Source organism: Diceros bicornis, unplaced genomic scaffold, assembly GCF_020826845.1.
Source record: "Diceros bicornis minor isolate mBicDic1 unplaced genomic scaffold, mDicBic1.mat.cur scaffold_54_ctg1, whole genome shotgun sequence".
NCBI lineage: Eukaryota > Metazoa > Chordata > Mammalia > Perissodactyla > Rhinocerotidae > Diceros > Diceros bicornis.
The window spans coordinates 6,205,042-6,219,037 of record NW_026691418.1 but is presented as its reverse complement, the minus strand read 5'-3'; the positions used below and the strand labels follow the sequence as shown (position 1 = coordinate 6,219,037).

The 13,996-nt window shown below is 42.8% G+C and overlaps 1 long non-coding RNA gene across 1 annotated transcript; it reads left to right on the top strand.

Moving 5' to 3' along the window:
- Positions 1–4,324: 4,324 nt before the first annotated feature.
- Positions 4,325–5,901, top strand: LOC131403059 (uncharacterized). Its single transcript, XR_009219180.1, has 3 exons — positions 4,325–4,387; positions 5,313–5,434; positions 5,761–5,901. It is a non-coding gene; the product is annotated as an uncharacterized LOC131403059 (long non-coding RNA).
- The last annotated feature ends 8,095 nt before the right edge of the window (positions 5,902–13,996 follow it).

Genomic DNA, 13,996 nt, shown 5'->3' with positions numbered 1-13,996 from the left:
AGCGGTGGGCGGTCCCGGCTCGGGTAGGGGTCCAGGGAGGGACCTGGGCTGCAGGCAGCCCCGTCAGGGACCAGCGTCACTCCGTCCCCTGCAGCCCCGTTTCCCCAGGGCTGTTCACTCAGGGTCCCTGAGGCTGCTGTTCCTCCAGGTTCCGGGCGCCGCAGTCCCCTCCTCAGAGTCCCGTCACCATGTGATTTTGTTCCCAGAGGGCTTATCCGCGTCTGCAGGCGGTGTTTGTGTTGTTACAAATGGGGGCGCTGCTGGCGTCTAGAGGGGGAGGCAGGAATGCTGCTCATCATCCTGCAGGGCCCAGGACAGCCAACAGAGATATAGCCGGCCCCAAATGTCAGTGGTGCCAAGGTTGAGAGACCTGTTCCAGTGCCTGAAAATCTCCTGAGCCCTGAATGACGTGTGGAAATTGTTGACAAGTCAGCGAGTCACTAACAGGGTCCCTAAATGGCAAGCTGGTTTAAAGGGTCCAGAGTCACCAAAAAGTCTCTGTCCAGCCAAGTGAGTTGAGCGACTCAAGTGCACACAGCACGAAGCTGCTTTCTCCCATCTCGGGGAGCAGGTGGCTGGATAGGAATCGGGAAAATCCAGTCACAGCCTACAATTACAGTTAAATCAGTAAATACCAAAAAAGAAGAGTGAATGGGGTGGCCTTTCCATCCAACACCCTATATAAGGCCTCAAATATTTGTTTGCCTTTTTTCCCCCCCATCAGACACGAAAAGCATACTCAGAGAATTTTTATCATAAAATTCAGCAAAACTCTAAAGTTTTAAGTCACCAAAAAGAGTTTGGAAGCTGTAAGCACCATAACACATAATTATTGTTTAAAGTTCATCTAACATTCATCTTTTTCACAACTATTTAGTTATTTATTCCCAATAATTATTTAGATTGCCTACAAGACTTCATAAGACATTAGATAAAATTAGCCATCATTTAAATTACTATTTTTTTAACCAGTTCTGTAGTAGAAATAACATCAATTTTTTTCTACAAAATTTTATGTAAATTTTATCACCTCTTATACCTTTAAACATAGTTATCATTAAGATTTTTATCAATAGGTCTTGGTCTTTTAATTTTGGACAAGAGAAGCATTTCCAGTCAGACATTTTAAAACATGCTCAGGCAAAGTTGATGTAACCTCTTTATATAAAATTAGCTCAAACAATTCAACCTTTATAATCTTATCAACACTTACACTTTTACATGTTCTCAATTCAATTGTAACCTGAGTCAAGGTCTTAAGGCTAGTCAAATGTTTTCCTTCCTTTTTCTGGCCTTTTCTTAGGTACCAAATAAATAATTATGTGAGAGCTCTCAAAACAATTTTTTTCTCCTAATTTAGAAGTTTTTCCAATTTAAAGGATCCGTCGTCTGGCCATTGACGAGTAGGATCTTCATTTGTATATTTATTCTAATAGTGACTCAAACCAATAAGCTTTTTTAAGGAAAGACCCGGAGGTAACTTTCCACGCTTAGACTAAATCTACCATGGACGCAAGAGGCGTCCCTGGTGAGGGCGCAGATGATGTAGCCCCCATGATCCACAGAATTCACGCCCAAAGATATTCAGAGACAGTAAATACCTTCGTTGCACAGGTGGTAAGGATGGTGTAGTGAAAACGGTGTCTCCTGTCTCTCACAATAGTGTGGGATGCCTCCAGTCACACACCCGCTAATCTGTGACACCGGGCAGGCGATACTGGAATGGGATTTTTCCAGCACTAACAAGCAACGAAGGTAAAGACGACAAAAGCCCTTATGGACTGGGCCTTTTATAACAAACTCCCCTGAGAGCTTGGCACGGCCGGACAAAGAGACAGTTCGGAACCCCAGTCTACTCGACTGGCCACCAAGGTGCACCCCAGTAAATGCACCTTCCGTATGGTGGAGACCAAGGAGAAGATTCTCACTGGTCACAAAGCCAAGTTCTCAGGACACAGAACAAGACAGAGACTACTCTGGGAGGAAAAGGGATCAATATCAAAACCAAGAGTACTCTACCAAATTTAAACCAAGAGTCACTAAAAACCCAAGAAAATAGTTTCCCAAATATTTTTTCCTGCCAATCTAAATTTAGAAAGAGAAAAAATTCTCACCATTTCCTTCCGCCGGACTCCGCAGATAGAGATTCCGGGAGGCTGACGTGGTAAGAAGTCTTACCTTTTTGCCGGCTTTCGTCAGGCGTTCCCGTATCTCACCATCTGCAGTAGTCCAGGGAGAAGGCAGGTCTTCCAGCCAGAGAAGGCAACTTGCCAGCCAGTGTGGATCCTGCCGTCTACGCCAAAACTGTCAGGGGAAGAGGGAGAATCTCCCTCTGCCCTTTCCCTTAAGGTTCTTCTGGCTGGCCAAATAATCAACAAGACAGGTTAGTAGGAGAAAATAATACCAAGTTTAATAACATGTATACATGGGAGAAAGCAGGGACACTGCGTTTCTCAACACAATAGCAGAAATTCTCGTCTTAAATATCATTTTTAGCCAATGACAAAGGAGGATTTTGGGGGTGGGGGAGTCAGTTACAGGAGATTACCACTAAAGCACAGTAAACAAGAGTAAGGTTTATTATGTAGCTCAAGGCCTCACCTTCCACATTGATAAGTCACTAGAAATGAGCTCATCTCCCTCTCTTCTCCAAACAGAGAGGGAGATACCTTTACAAATGGAGATTTCCCTTATAAATGTAAATGATTGTCTGGCAACTCTTCACAGGGTTATCCAGAGAATGCGCCCAGAGAGACAGAACTTCTGATAAGAGGGGCTTGTTGGTGCCTTTCCTATTGTAATATTTACCCTACGTTATCTTTGCAGCCATCATGATAGATCTGTTCCAGGAAGGAACCACCATGTCAAATTCTTTAGGCAGTTAGTGGGGGAGGTCAAATGTCCCTAGAGAAAACAACCAAGGTAAAGAGATAGATTTCAGGGTGGCCAAATCTTGATCTCCCACACCTGCATGTACCAGATGTCACAGGGAACTGACTGTGCTCCTTGCTGCTGTCCGTGCAGACCTGCAGGTGTCCCCTCGCCCAGGTCAGTGTGTTCACCCCTATTTGCCACTCACATGCCCCCCTCCACATCCTAAAGGAAGTCAAGCTTTACTTGTGAGGGGGTTGTCTCACACGGGAGACACCTAGAAGAGCCCCTGCAGGCATCAGAGCAGCCCCTTCAGCATCTCCCTCAGCCTCTTCCCTTCCCCTCTCTCGCCTTCCACACCCAGAAGGACCCCTGCTCAGTATTCCACATCCCAATGTTCTTAGTCCCCCAGGATTGAGAAGGGTGGGGCAGCCACAGGAGTGGACATCATCTGCAACTTCCACTCTGACCCGCGCAGGTCTGGGGCTGGACACAGAGTGACTCTACTGGGAATTGAGCCATGAGACCCAGGGCGTCTCCCACCTGGGTTACTTCACCCTGGACGGGGACAGCCTCTACGTCACTGGTGAGGGGCTGTGCTACAGCCATGATGTCTCTCCCAGTCGGAGTTCTGTGTTGCCTCCTTTGCTCTAAAGTGAGCTGTGATCCATCTCTCTATCCTCCCAGTCTGGGTTCACTCTTGGAATCACTGTGTGATCACTGGGTCCAGCCACCTTCCATCTCGTTGCCTCCCCCCTGAACACCCCTCCCCTCTTCCCCTCTGCTTTCCCATCTGCTTTTCCCACAAAGGTCCCTACATCCTCCCTCTCCTTAATCCTTTATGATCACCCCAACTCTTGCTCAGCTTCTCTCACCTTCTCTCCACAGGATACACATATGGAGCCGTGGCCCCGACTACAACCAGTGAGTATTCCTGGCCCTGATCTCCTGGGTCCCGTACGCATTTGGGGTTGAGGAGCACATGTTCACCTACACCTGCTGTCCTTGGTGAGGGAAGGACCTGGAAGGGCCTTAATTCATCCCTTCTCTCCATCCCGTGTTCTGGTGGAGAGTCCCAGCCCAGGGTGAGAAAGCCTTAGACAGAGACATGTTCTCCACCACATTCTGACCCCATGTGATTTTCACTTTAATTCTGCTAAAGCGCCACCCTTGGTCCTGCTTTTCCACGTATCCCATCCATCTGTCCAGTTTTCTGCCCATCCATCTGTCTCTCCTCTGAGTTCAGTCTCTCTTGTTCACCTATTTCTCTCTCTTGGGCTCCTCTCATCCACAGGCTTGCTCATCTCTCTACTCACACAGTCACCCGTCCCCTCACTCTCATTTATACTTCATCTGTGAATGGTGGTCCTGGGACAGCCACTGCGGGAGCTCGGGTGAGCCTGGGGGCTCCTCCCACTCTATCCCTCTCTGAAGACAACCATCGCCACAGCTCCCGAGCCAGCCACCACGTCCCTGCATACTTGATCATCACCTGTGCCACGAGAAGCCACCACAGGTATCTGGGGGCACCTTTTCCTTCCCAAGGGAAGCTCTCTGGCCCCACTCCTCCACCAGCCAATTTTGATCCAGGAGCTGGGACGCCAGGGTATGAAATTCTGGTTTTAGGGCAATCATTCTGATCACAAAGATTATACCAACGATTTAGTGTAAGGCCAGCACTCAGAGAGCCCCTAGTCTTGTGACATTAACACACCACTATAATACAATGTGGGATGTTTCGAGGAGAGGCACCTGGCATAATTTGGAGGGGAAGAGCTTGCTAGAGAAAGTTTCACCAGAATGGAGTCTTTAAGAATATGTAGGAGGGACCCTGGTAAATAGAGGATGAAGGGTTTTCCTGGCAGAGTGGCTTCCATGAGCAAAGGCTCCAGCCAGAAACAACATGCCGTAAGGGGAGAATTTAAATGAATTTGGGTTGCATGAAGCATGAAGTTTAACCCGCAGTAGATGGATAAAATGAGACTGAAAGGTCAGCAGGAGTCAGATTGAGTAGAGCCTTGAGTCCCAGGTCAAGAAGGTTGAACTAAAGACTGAAGGCCATAGGGAGCCATGGGTGGTACTAGAGAAGTGGTGGCCTTAGTGAGTTATTCATTTCAGAAAGTTCTTCTAGTGGTCCATGTATAACATCCTTTAGATAGAACATCCAGTGAGCCTGCTGGGGTGTTGGTCTGGGTGAAGGAAGTTAAGACCTGAGCTGTGACAGGGATGGAGTGTATGTGAGGACCAGTGTGCAACTGGAATTGGTGTTACTGGGAGGAAGGAGGAGCTGAGCATATATGCTGGTTCTGACTTGGGTGACCACATGGGTGGGTGGTGGTGCCACTGGGACAGAAGAGGACAGATTATAATGAGTGCAGGACTCTGGTATGGTCTTAGGCCAACTCTCAGTGATGGCCATCGCTCTACATCTCATCTTGCAGCTTTGGGGCACAACCTGAAGACCCTCACAGTCAACGTCACCATCTCCACCCTCCGGTATTCATCAGACAGGAGCAACAGCTCAGCCACCTTCAACTCCACTGAGAGGGTCCTGCAGAGCCTGGTAAGGCACTGGTCCCAGCAGCTCCTGGTGGGGTAAATCCCACCCAGCCCCTCCCCCAACCCCTGTCCCTCCTACTCCTCCTCCTCCTCCTTCCCCCCCAGCTGGATCCTTGTTCAAGAAGAGCATCCTGGGCCCACTCTACTCGAGCTGCAGACTGGTCTCCCTCAGGTGCGACCCTCCCTTGAGCATTTGCCACTAATGACCACTTTTGTGACCACCCCTCCTTGTCTCCCCACTGTCCTCCCATTTCCTCCTTCCAGTTCTGGCCCCCACCCCCAGAGGTTTCAGGAGCTCTCTCTAGAGTCCCTACATCCCTCTCTCCCCAGGCCTGAGAAGGATGGGGCAGCCACCAGTGTGACGCCGTCTGCACCCACCACCCTGATCCCGTGGGCCACCATGCCTCTGTGCTGTGAGCTGAGAGTCTCCACCTGTCTGCTCTTCCTCTCGGTGGCTCCTGGCTCTGCAACCCAGAGTTTATCCATCCAGAGAGAGCACCAGCTACATTTCCGCATCATCGTCGGGAACCTCAGCAACCTGGAGCCCACATCTTCGGAGTACACCGCCCTGCCGAGACACACCCAGGACCATGTGGATTCTCCCCTATCACGTCTCTCTTTGTCCTGAGGGCAGCGTCATTCCTTTGTCTGACTTACATCTGTTACATGATTGTTTCAACCCTTCACTTTCCCTGCATGTCTGGGTTCTCTTAGTGTCCAGAAGTGATGTCCTAGCTGCCTTGCCCATTTCTGACATGGTTAAACTGAAGCTCAGAAAGGGGAGTATTGTGCCTAGGGTCACACAGTGAGTTAGGGGCAGGGCCAGGTTTTAACATCAGGTCTCCCTTGCCCCAAGGTCTGCGAGCTACAAGTAGGGGTACCTGCACCCCTCCCCCCATGCCCACTGGATGTTGTGTGTCCTACCCTCCTCGAGTTTATGTTGTAGCTGGCAATAACAGGAATAGAGAATTGAAACTTATTAATTATTTGATGTGAACAAACACATACTTGCAGGCGGAAATCAGAGAAGACTTCCTGCAGGAAATTACATTGTAGGTTAATCCTAGAAAATGAATATTAAGCAAATAGATAAAGGAGAAGGGGATGATGTGTTTCTAGGCATGGAAGAACACATTTGAGTGGGATTTTACAAATTTAGAGAGATCCCGTAGGCTTGCCAACAGTGATGACCCATTCTGCCCCTGGCTGTCATAAGAAAGTCTAGCCCAAATTCAGTCCACTGTGCCCAGAGGTATGAATTTGGTTTAATTTATTACAGTTTTGTTCTGTGATAATGGTCTTGTATTTTGTAGCAAAGTGTGCTCACTTTTTAGAGATGGAAACTAAAATGGTGTGAAACATCATGATGTCTACTTGGTTTTAATATTTCATTGAAAACGTGGGATGACTCAAGCGTGGCAAGTGTTAATAATTTATACATTGATGCAATATTGTTTTAATTAGATGGAATATACATTGTTAAATCTAGATGATGGATGTTTATGAGACTGTTCTCTTTATTTTTCTGTCTAAAAAGTTTTATTAAAAAGAGTGAAACGCACTCACATGCATTCTCCATTTCATTTACTTCCAGAATATTCTCCCAACAGAAATGATGCCTTGACTGAGAAGCCAGGTAAACCTGCAGGAAGCCTCAGCCCATGGTAGGGGGAGTGTATCATAATGCTGTTCCTCATCGAAGAGAACCATGTGCACAGGGTCTTGGATGATGAGGAAAGTTGGCCAAACCTTGTCAAGGACGGTTGAGGCACAGTGGGGTCACCAGGAGCCCTGGGGTGATGACAGGACGTGGCTCATCCCACCACATGTCTCCCCAGACCTCCCCTTCTGGGCCCTCATCCTCATCTGCTTGGCGGTACTCCTGGTGCTCATCACAGACCTGATCTGCTGTGTCCTGGTAAGCCATGACGTGTTGCTTGTCTTCTTACGAGTGGGTTGTAAGAGCTTTTTATATTTTATAAACACACGTCCTTTTCTAGGGATATGTTTTGCAGATGTTTTCTCCCAATCTGTGCGTGGCTTGCCTTCTCCTTCACCACATGAGTCATTGGGGAAATGTAAGTGACAGTCATCATGAGATTCCACCACACTTGAGAATGGCTAAAATTAAAAAGACTGACTATAGCAAGTGTTGTTGAAGATGTCAAGTCACTGAAACTCTGATCGAGTGCTCGTGAAAAATAGCTTGGATGCATCTTTAAAAATTACATATGTCTACCCAGCAATTCCTCTCCTAGGAATCCATCCAAGGTAAATAAACACATATATCTATACACAGACTTGTACACACATGTTGATAACAACCTATATATAGTAGATAAAAATGGAAAACAACCCAAATGTCCATCTACAGGTGAACGGATACAGAAAGTGTGGTTTATCCCCACAGTGAGATAGTATTCACCCATACAGAGGAATGAATTATTTTTTTTCGTTTTTAACTGTTCTATTGAAATTATAAAGGGTTTTAACATTGTGTAATTTCGGGTGTTCATTATTATTTGTGAATTTCTGTATAGACTGCCTCGTGCTTACCATCGGTAGTCTAACTTTTATCCATCACCATGCATATGTGCACATTTAACTCTTTCACTCAACACCGAGCCCCCTTCCCCTATGGTAACCACTAATCTGTTCTCTTTGTCCCTGTGTATGTTTATCTTCTACATATGAGTGAAATAATGCTAAGTGTCTTTGTCTGGCTTATTTCGTTTATCATCATACCCTCAAGGTCCATCCAGGTTGTTGCAAACAGGACGATCTTGTCTTTTTTTCTGGCTGAGTAGTAGTCCATTGTATATAATACATAACACATTTTCTTTATCTGTTCATCTGTAGCAGGGCACTTGGATTGTTTCCATGTCTTGGCTATTGTGAATAATGCTGCAGTGAACACAGGGGTGCATAAATCTCTTTGAATTGTTGATTTCAATTTCTTTGGATAAATACCCAGTAGTGGGATAGCTGGAAGGTATGTTATTTCTATTTTTAATTTTTTGAGAAATCTCCATACTGTTTTCCCTGGTGGTTGCACCAGTTTGCATTCCCACCAGCAGTGTGTGAGGGTAACCTTTTCTCCTTATCCTCTCCAACATTTGTTATTTTTTGTCTTGGGATTTATAGCCATTCTGACAGGTGTAAGGTGATCTCTCATTGTAGTTTTGATTTGAATATCCCTAATAATTAGTGATGATATACATGTTTTCATGTGTCTGTTGGCCTTCTGTATATCTTCTTTGGAAAAATGTCTGTTCATCTCCTCTGCCCATTTTTAGATTGGATTACCTGTTTTTTTGTTGTTGGGTTGTATGTGTTGTTTATATATTTTGGAGATTAACCCCTTGTCAGATATATGATTTGCAAATATTTTCTCCCAGTTAGTGGGCTGTCTTTTCGTTTTATTTTTTTGTGTGTGAGGAAGATCAGCCCTGAGCTAACATCTGTGCTAATCCTCCTCTCTTTTTCTGAGGATGACCGGCTCTGAGCTAACATCAATTGCCAACCCTCCTCTTTTATTTTTCCCTCCAAAGTCCCAGTTGATAGTTGTATGTCATAGTTGCACAGCCTTCTAGTTGCTGTATGTGTGACACGACCTCAGCGTGGCCAATCAAGCGGTGCGTCTGTGCGCGTCTGGGATCCGAACCTGGGCAGCCAGTAGCGGTTCGCGTGCACTTAACCACTAAACAACGGGGCCGGCACTGTCTTTTTGTTTTGTTCATCATTTCCTTTGCCTTGAAGAAGACTTTTAGTCTCATGTAGTCCCATTTGTATATTTTTTCTTTTCTTTCCCTTGCCTGAGTAGACATGGTATTGGAAAAGATGCTACTAAGACCGATGTCAAAAACTGTACTGTGTATATTTTCTTCTAGGAGTTTTATGGTTTCACGTGTTAGAGTCAAGTCTTTTATCCATTTCAATTTAATTTTTGTGTACGGTGGAAGATAATGATCTCCTTTCATTCTTTTGCATGTGGCTGTCCAGTTTTCCCAACAGCATTTATTGAAGAGACATTCCTTTCTCCATTGTATGATCTTGGCTCCTTTGTCAGAGATTAACTGACCACAGATATGTGGTTTTCTTTCTGGGGTTTCAGTTCTGTTCCATTGATCTATGAGTCTGCTTTTGTGCCAGCCCCATGCCATTTTAATTACTATAGCTATGTAATATATTTTCAAGTTAGGATTGTGATGCCTCCAGCTTTGTTCTTTCTTTTCAGGATTGCTTTGTCTGTTCAAGGTCTTTTGTTATTCCGTATACATTTTAGGATTCTGTGTTCTATTTCTATGAAGAATGTCATTGGGATTCTGATTGGGATTGCATTGAATCTGTAGATTACTTTAGGTAATATGGACATTTTAACTGTCTTTATTCTTCTAATCCATGTGCATGGAATATCTTCCCATTACTTCAGGTCATCACTGATTTCTTGCAATAATGTCTTATAGTTTTAATTGTATAGGTCTTTAACTTCTTTGGTTAAATTTATCCTTAGACACTTTTTTCTTTTTGTTGCAATTGTAAATGGGATTGTATTCTTGAGTTCTCTTTCTGTTAGTTCATTATTAGAGTATAGAAATGCAACTGAATTTGTAAGTTGATTTTGTACGCTGCAACTTTGCTGTAGTTGTTGATTATTTCTAATAGTTTTCTGATGGATTCTTTAGGGTTTTCTATATTTATAATCATGTCATCTGCAAACAGCAAGAGTTTCATTTCTTCCTTTCCAATTTGGATTCCTTTTATTTCTTTTTCCAGCCTAATTGCTCTGGCCAAACCTCCCGTACTATGTTGAATGGGAGTGGCGAGAGTGAGCACCTTTGTCTTCTTCCTGTTCTCAGAGTAATGGCGTTAAGTTTCTCACCATTAAATATGATGTTGGCAGTGGGTTTGTGATATATGGCCTTTATTCTGTTGAGGTACTTTCCTTCTATACCCATTTTATTGAGAGTTTTTATCATAAATGGATGTTGGATCTTGTCAAATCCTTTCTCTGCATCTGTGGAGAGGATCATATGATTTTTATTCCTCATTTTGTTAATGTGGTGTATCACATTGATTGATTTGCAGATGTTGAACCATCCCTGTATCCCTGGTATAAATTCCACTTGATCATGGTATATGATCCTTTTAATATATTGCTGTGTTCGATTTGCTGATATTTAGTTGAGGATTTTTGCATCTGTGTTCATCAGCGATATTGGCCTGTAATATTCCTTCTTTGTGCTATCCTTGCCTGCTTTTGCTGTCAGGGTGATGTTGGCCTCATAGAATGAATTAGGAAGTGTTCCATCTTCTTCAACTGTTTGGAATAGTTTGAGAAGCATAGGTATTAAATCTTGTTTGAATATTGTGTAGAATTCTCCAGAGAAGAAATCTGGTCCTGGGCTTTTGTTATTTGGGAGGTTTTTTGACCATTTCATTCTCTTTACTTGTGATTGGTCTGTTCATTTTCTATATTTCTTCTTGATTCAGTTTTGGAAGGTTGTGTGAATCTAAGAATTTATCTATTTCTTTTGGTTATCCACTTTGGTGGTATGCAAGTTGTTCAGTGTATTCTCTTATTGTCCTTTGGATTTCTGTGGTATCTGTTGTAATTTCTCCTCTTTCATTTCTAATTTTATGTCTTTGAGCCTTCTCTCTGTTTTTCTTAATGAGTCTGGCTAAGGGTCTGTCAATTTTGTTTCAGTCTTCTCAAAGAACCAGCTCTTTGTTTCATTGATCCTTTCTAATGTTTTTTTAGTCTCTATTTCATTTATTTCTGCTCTAATTTTTATTATTTACCTCATTCTTCTGACTTTGAGCTTCATTTATTCTTCATTTTTTGGTTCTATTACGTGTAGTTTAAGGTTACTTATTTGGTATTTTGCTTGTTTGTTGAGCTGTGCTTGTATTGCTATGAATTTCCTTTTTAGAACTGCTTTTGCTGCATCCCATAAGAGTTGTTTTGTTGTCTTTTCATTTTTGTTTGTCTTCAGGTATTTTTTGATTTCTCCTTTGATTTGTTCATTAATCCAATGGTTCTTCAGTCATGTGTTCTTTAGTCTCCACAAATTTGTGACTTCCCTATCTTTTTTCTCATAGTTGATTTAAAGTGTCATAGCATTATGGTGAGAAAAGAAGCTTGATATGATTTCAATCTTAAATTTATTCTGGCTTGCCTTGTTTCACAACATATGGTCTATCTTTGAGAATCTTCCATGTACACTTAAGAAGAATGTGTATTCTGCTGTTTTGGGAGGGTATGCTCTATGTATATCGATTAAGTCATCTGATTATATGTTTCATTTAATTCCACTATTGACTTGTTGCCTTTTTCTGCATGATCTATCCATGGATGTAAGTGGGATGTTCAGGTCCCCTGCTATTATTGTGTTGCTGTTAATTTCTCCCTGTGGGTCTATTACTAGTTGCTTTATATTCTTTTGTGCTGCTGTGTTAGGTGCATACATCTTTATAAGTTTTATGTCCTCTTGGTGGAAAGTCCCCTTTATCATTATATACCGACCCTCTTTGTCTCTCATAGTCTTTTTTATCTTGAAATCTGCTTTGTCTGAGATAAGTATGGCAACACCTACTTTCTTTTACGTGCCATTTGCTTGGAATATTGTCTCCCATCCCTTCATTCTGAGACTGTTTGTATTTAGAGCTGAGATGTGTTTCCTGGAGGCAGTCTATTGTTAGGTCTTGTTTTCTAATCCACCTCCCCACTCTGTGTCTGTTGATTGGAGAATTCAATCGATTTACATTAAATGTGATTATTGATACATGAGGGCTTAATCCCACCTAATCTATATTTCCATTGTTTCTCTTCCTTTGTGTTTCTGACTACCATTTCACTTTGGGGGTTTTCTGTGGAGGTTTTCTCTTTTTTTATGATCTATGGCTGTGTTCTGACTTTTTCTTTGCTGGTTACTGTGAGGTTTGTATGAAGATCTCATAGATGGGATAGTCCATCTTCTGATAGGCTCTTATCTCCATTAGTCTAAGCAGGTTCCATCCCTTTCCTCTCCTCCTGCTAAGTTATTGTTGTCACATGTTATTCATTTTCGTGTTGTGCGTTTGTGACTATGTTGAAGTGTTTATAGTTACTTTTGATGCTTTCCTTCCCTTCTTCTTCTAAGTGATAATTAAGTATTTGCTACCCTGTTGTGAAACAAAGCTGTAGCTTTCTGATTTTGTCTGTCTATTTATCACTCTGGTCAAAGATTTGTAGACATTTGCCATCTTTTTATTTCTAGTATGAGGATGATCTTGATCATTGCTTGTATGGGAGATCTAGTGGCGTTGAACTCCCTCAGCCTTTGTTTATCTGGGAAAACTTTTATTTCTCCATTGTATCATAAGGATCATTTCACTGGATAGCGTATTCTTGGCTGATACAGTATTTGTAATATATCATTCCATTCTTTCCTTGCCTGTAAAGTTTCTGCCAAAAAATATGCTGAAAGCCTGATAGGGGTTCCTTTGTAGGTTATTTTCTTCTGTCTTACTTCCCTTAATATTTTTTCTTTGTCATTGGCTTTTACCAAATTTAATATTATATGCCTTGGAGAAGGTCTTTTAGCATTGCTGTTATTAGGCATTCTCTTGGCTTCATGTACTTCTAAGTCTGGTTCTTCCCCAGGTTTGGGAAGTTCTCAGCTGTTTTTTCTTTGAACAAGCTCTCTGCTCCTTTCTCCCTCTTTTCTCCATCTGGAATACATATAATTTTTATGTTGCTTTTATAATTGAGTCATATATTTCTACAAGAATTCCTTCCTTTTTTAAAAATTAGAGTTCTCTCTCCTGGTCCACTGGAAGTATTTCTATTTTTCAATCCTCTAAATCACTAATTCTTTCATCCATAATATCAGCTTTATTTTTTAAGCATTCTAGATTCTTTTTTATCTTTTTAATTATGTTATTCATATCCAGAATTTCTGCTTGTTTTTTTTTAATAGTTTCAGTCTTTTTGATGAAGTATTCCTTTTCCTCATTAATTTTATTCTTGAGTTCATCAAACTGTCTGAACACTCTTGTAATTTGATGAGTTTCTTTATGACATTTATTTTGAACTCTGTCATTTAGATTGTAAATTTCTGTGACTTCAAGTTTCGTTGCTGGAGATTTGTCATTTCCTTCTGCTCTGAATTGTTACTGTAGTTTCTTATGCTGTTTGATGAACTAAACTCTTGCCTGTGTATTTGTGGTAGTATCAGCTCGCAGATTCCACCTGCTACCACTATGAGGAAAGCATGAGCTGTGTTTCTGATACCACCCCATATGCTGGAAGTTGTGTGGGTACAGTGGGTGTTCCACTCGCTGGGAAAGCATTCCCACTTGGCTCAGAGCTGCCGCCACATGGAGGCACATACACAGTTGTGAGACCGCAGCACTACTATGTGTATTTGTGTCACCTGCGAAAGCAGATATGTGTACATATATCTGCTGCTGCTTTTTCTTATGCTCATGCCAGTCTCCGTGCTTGGTGGGTGGGGCTTCTTCATGGGTTCTGAGCATTGGCCAATCATTGGGACTGCAGTGACATGGTGCACTTTCCAACCAT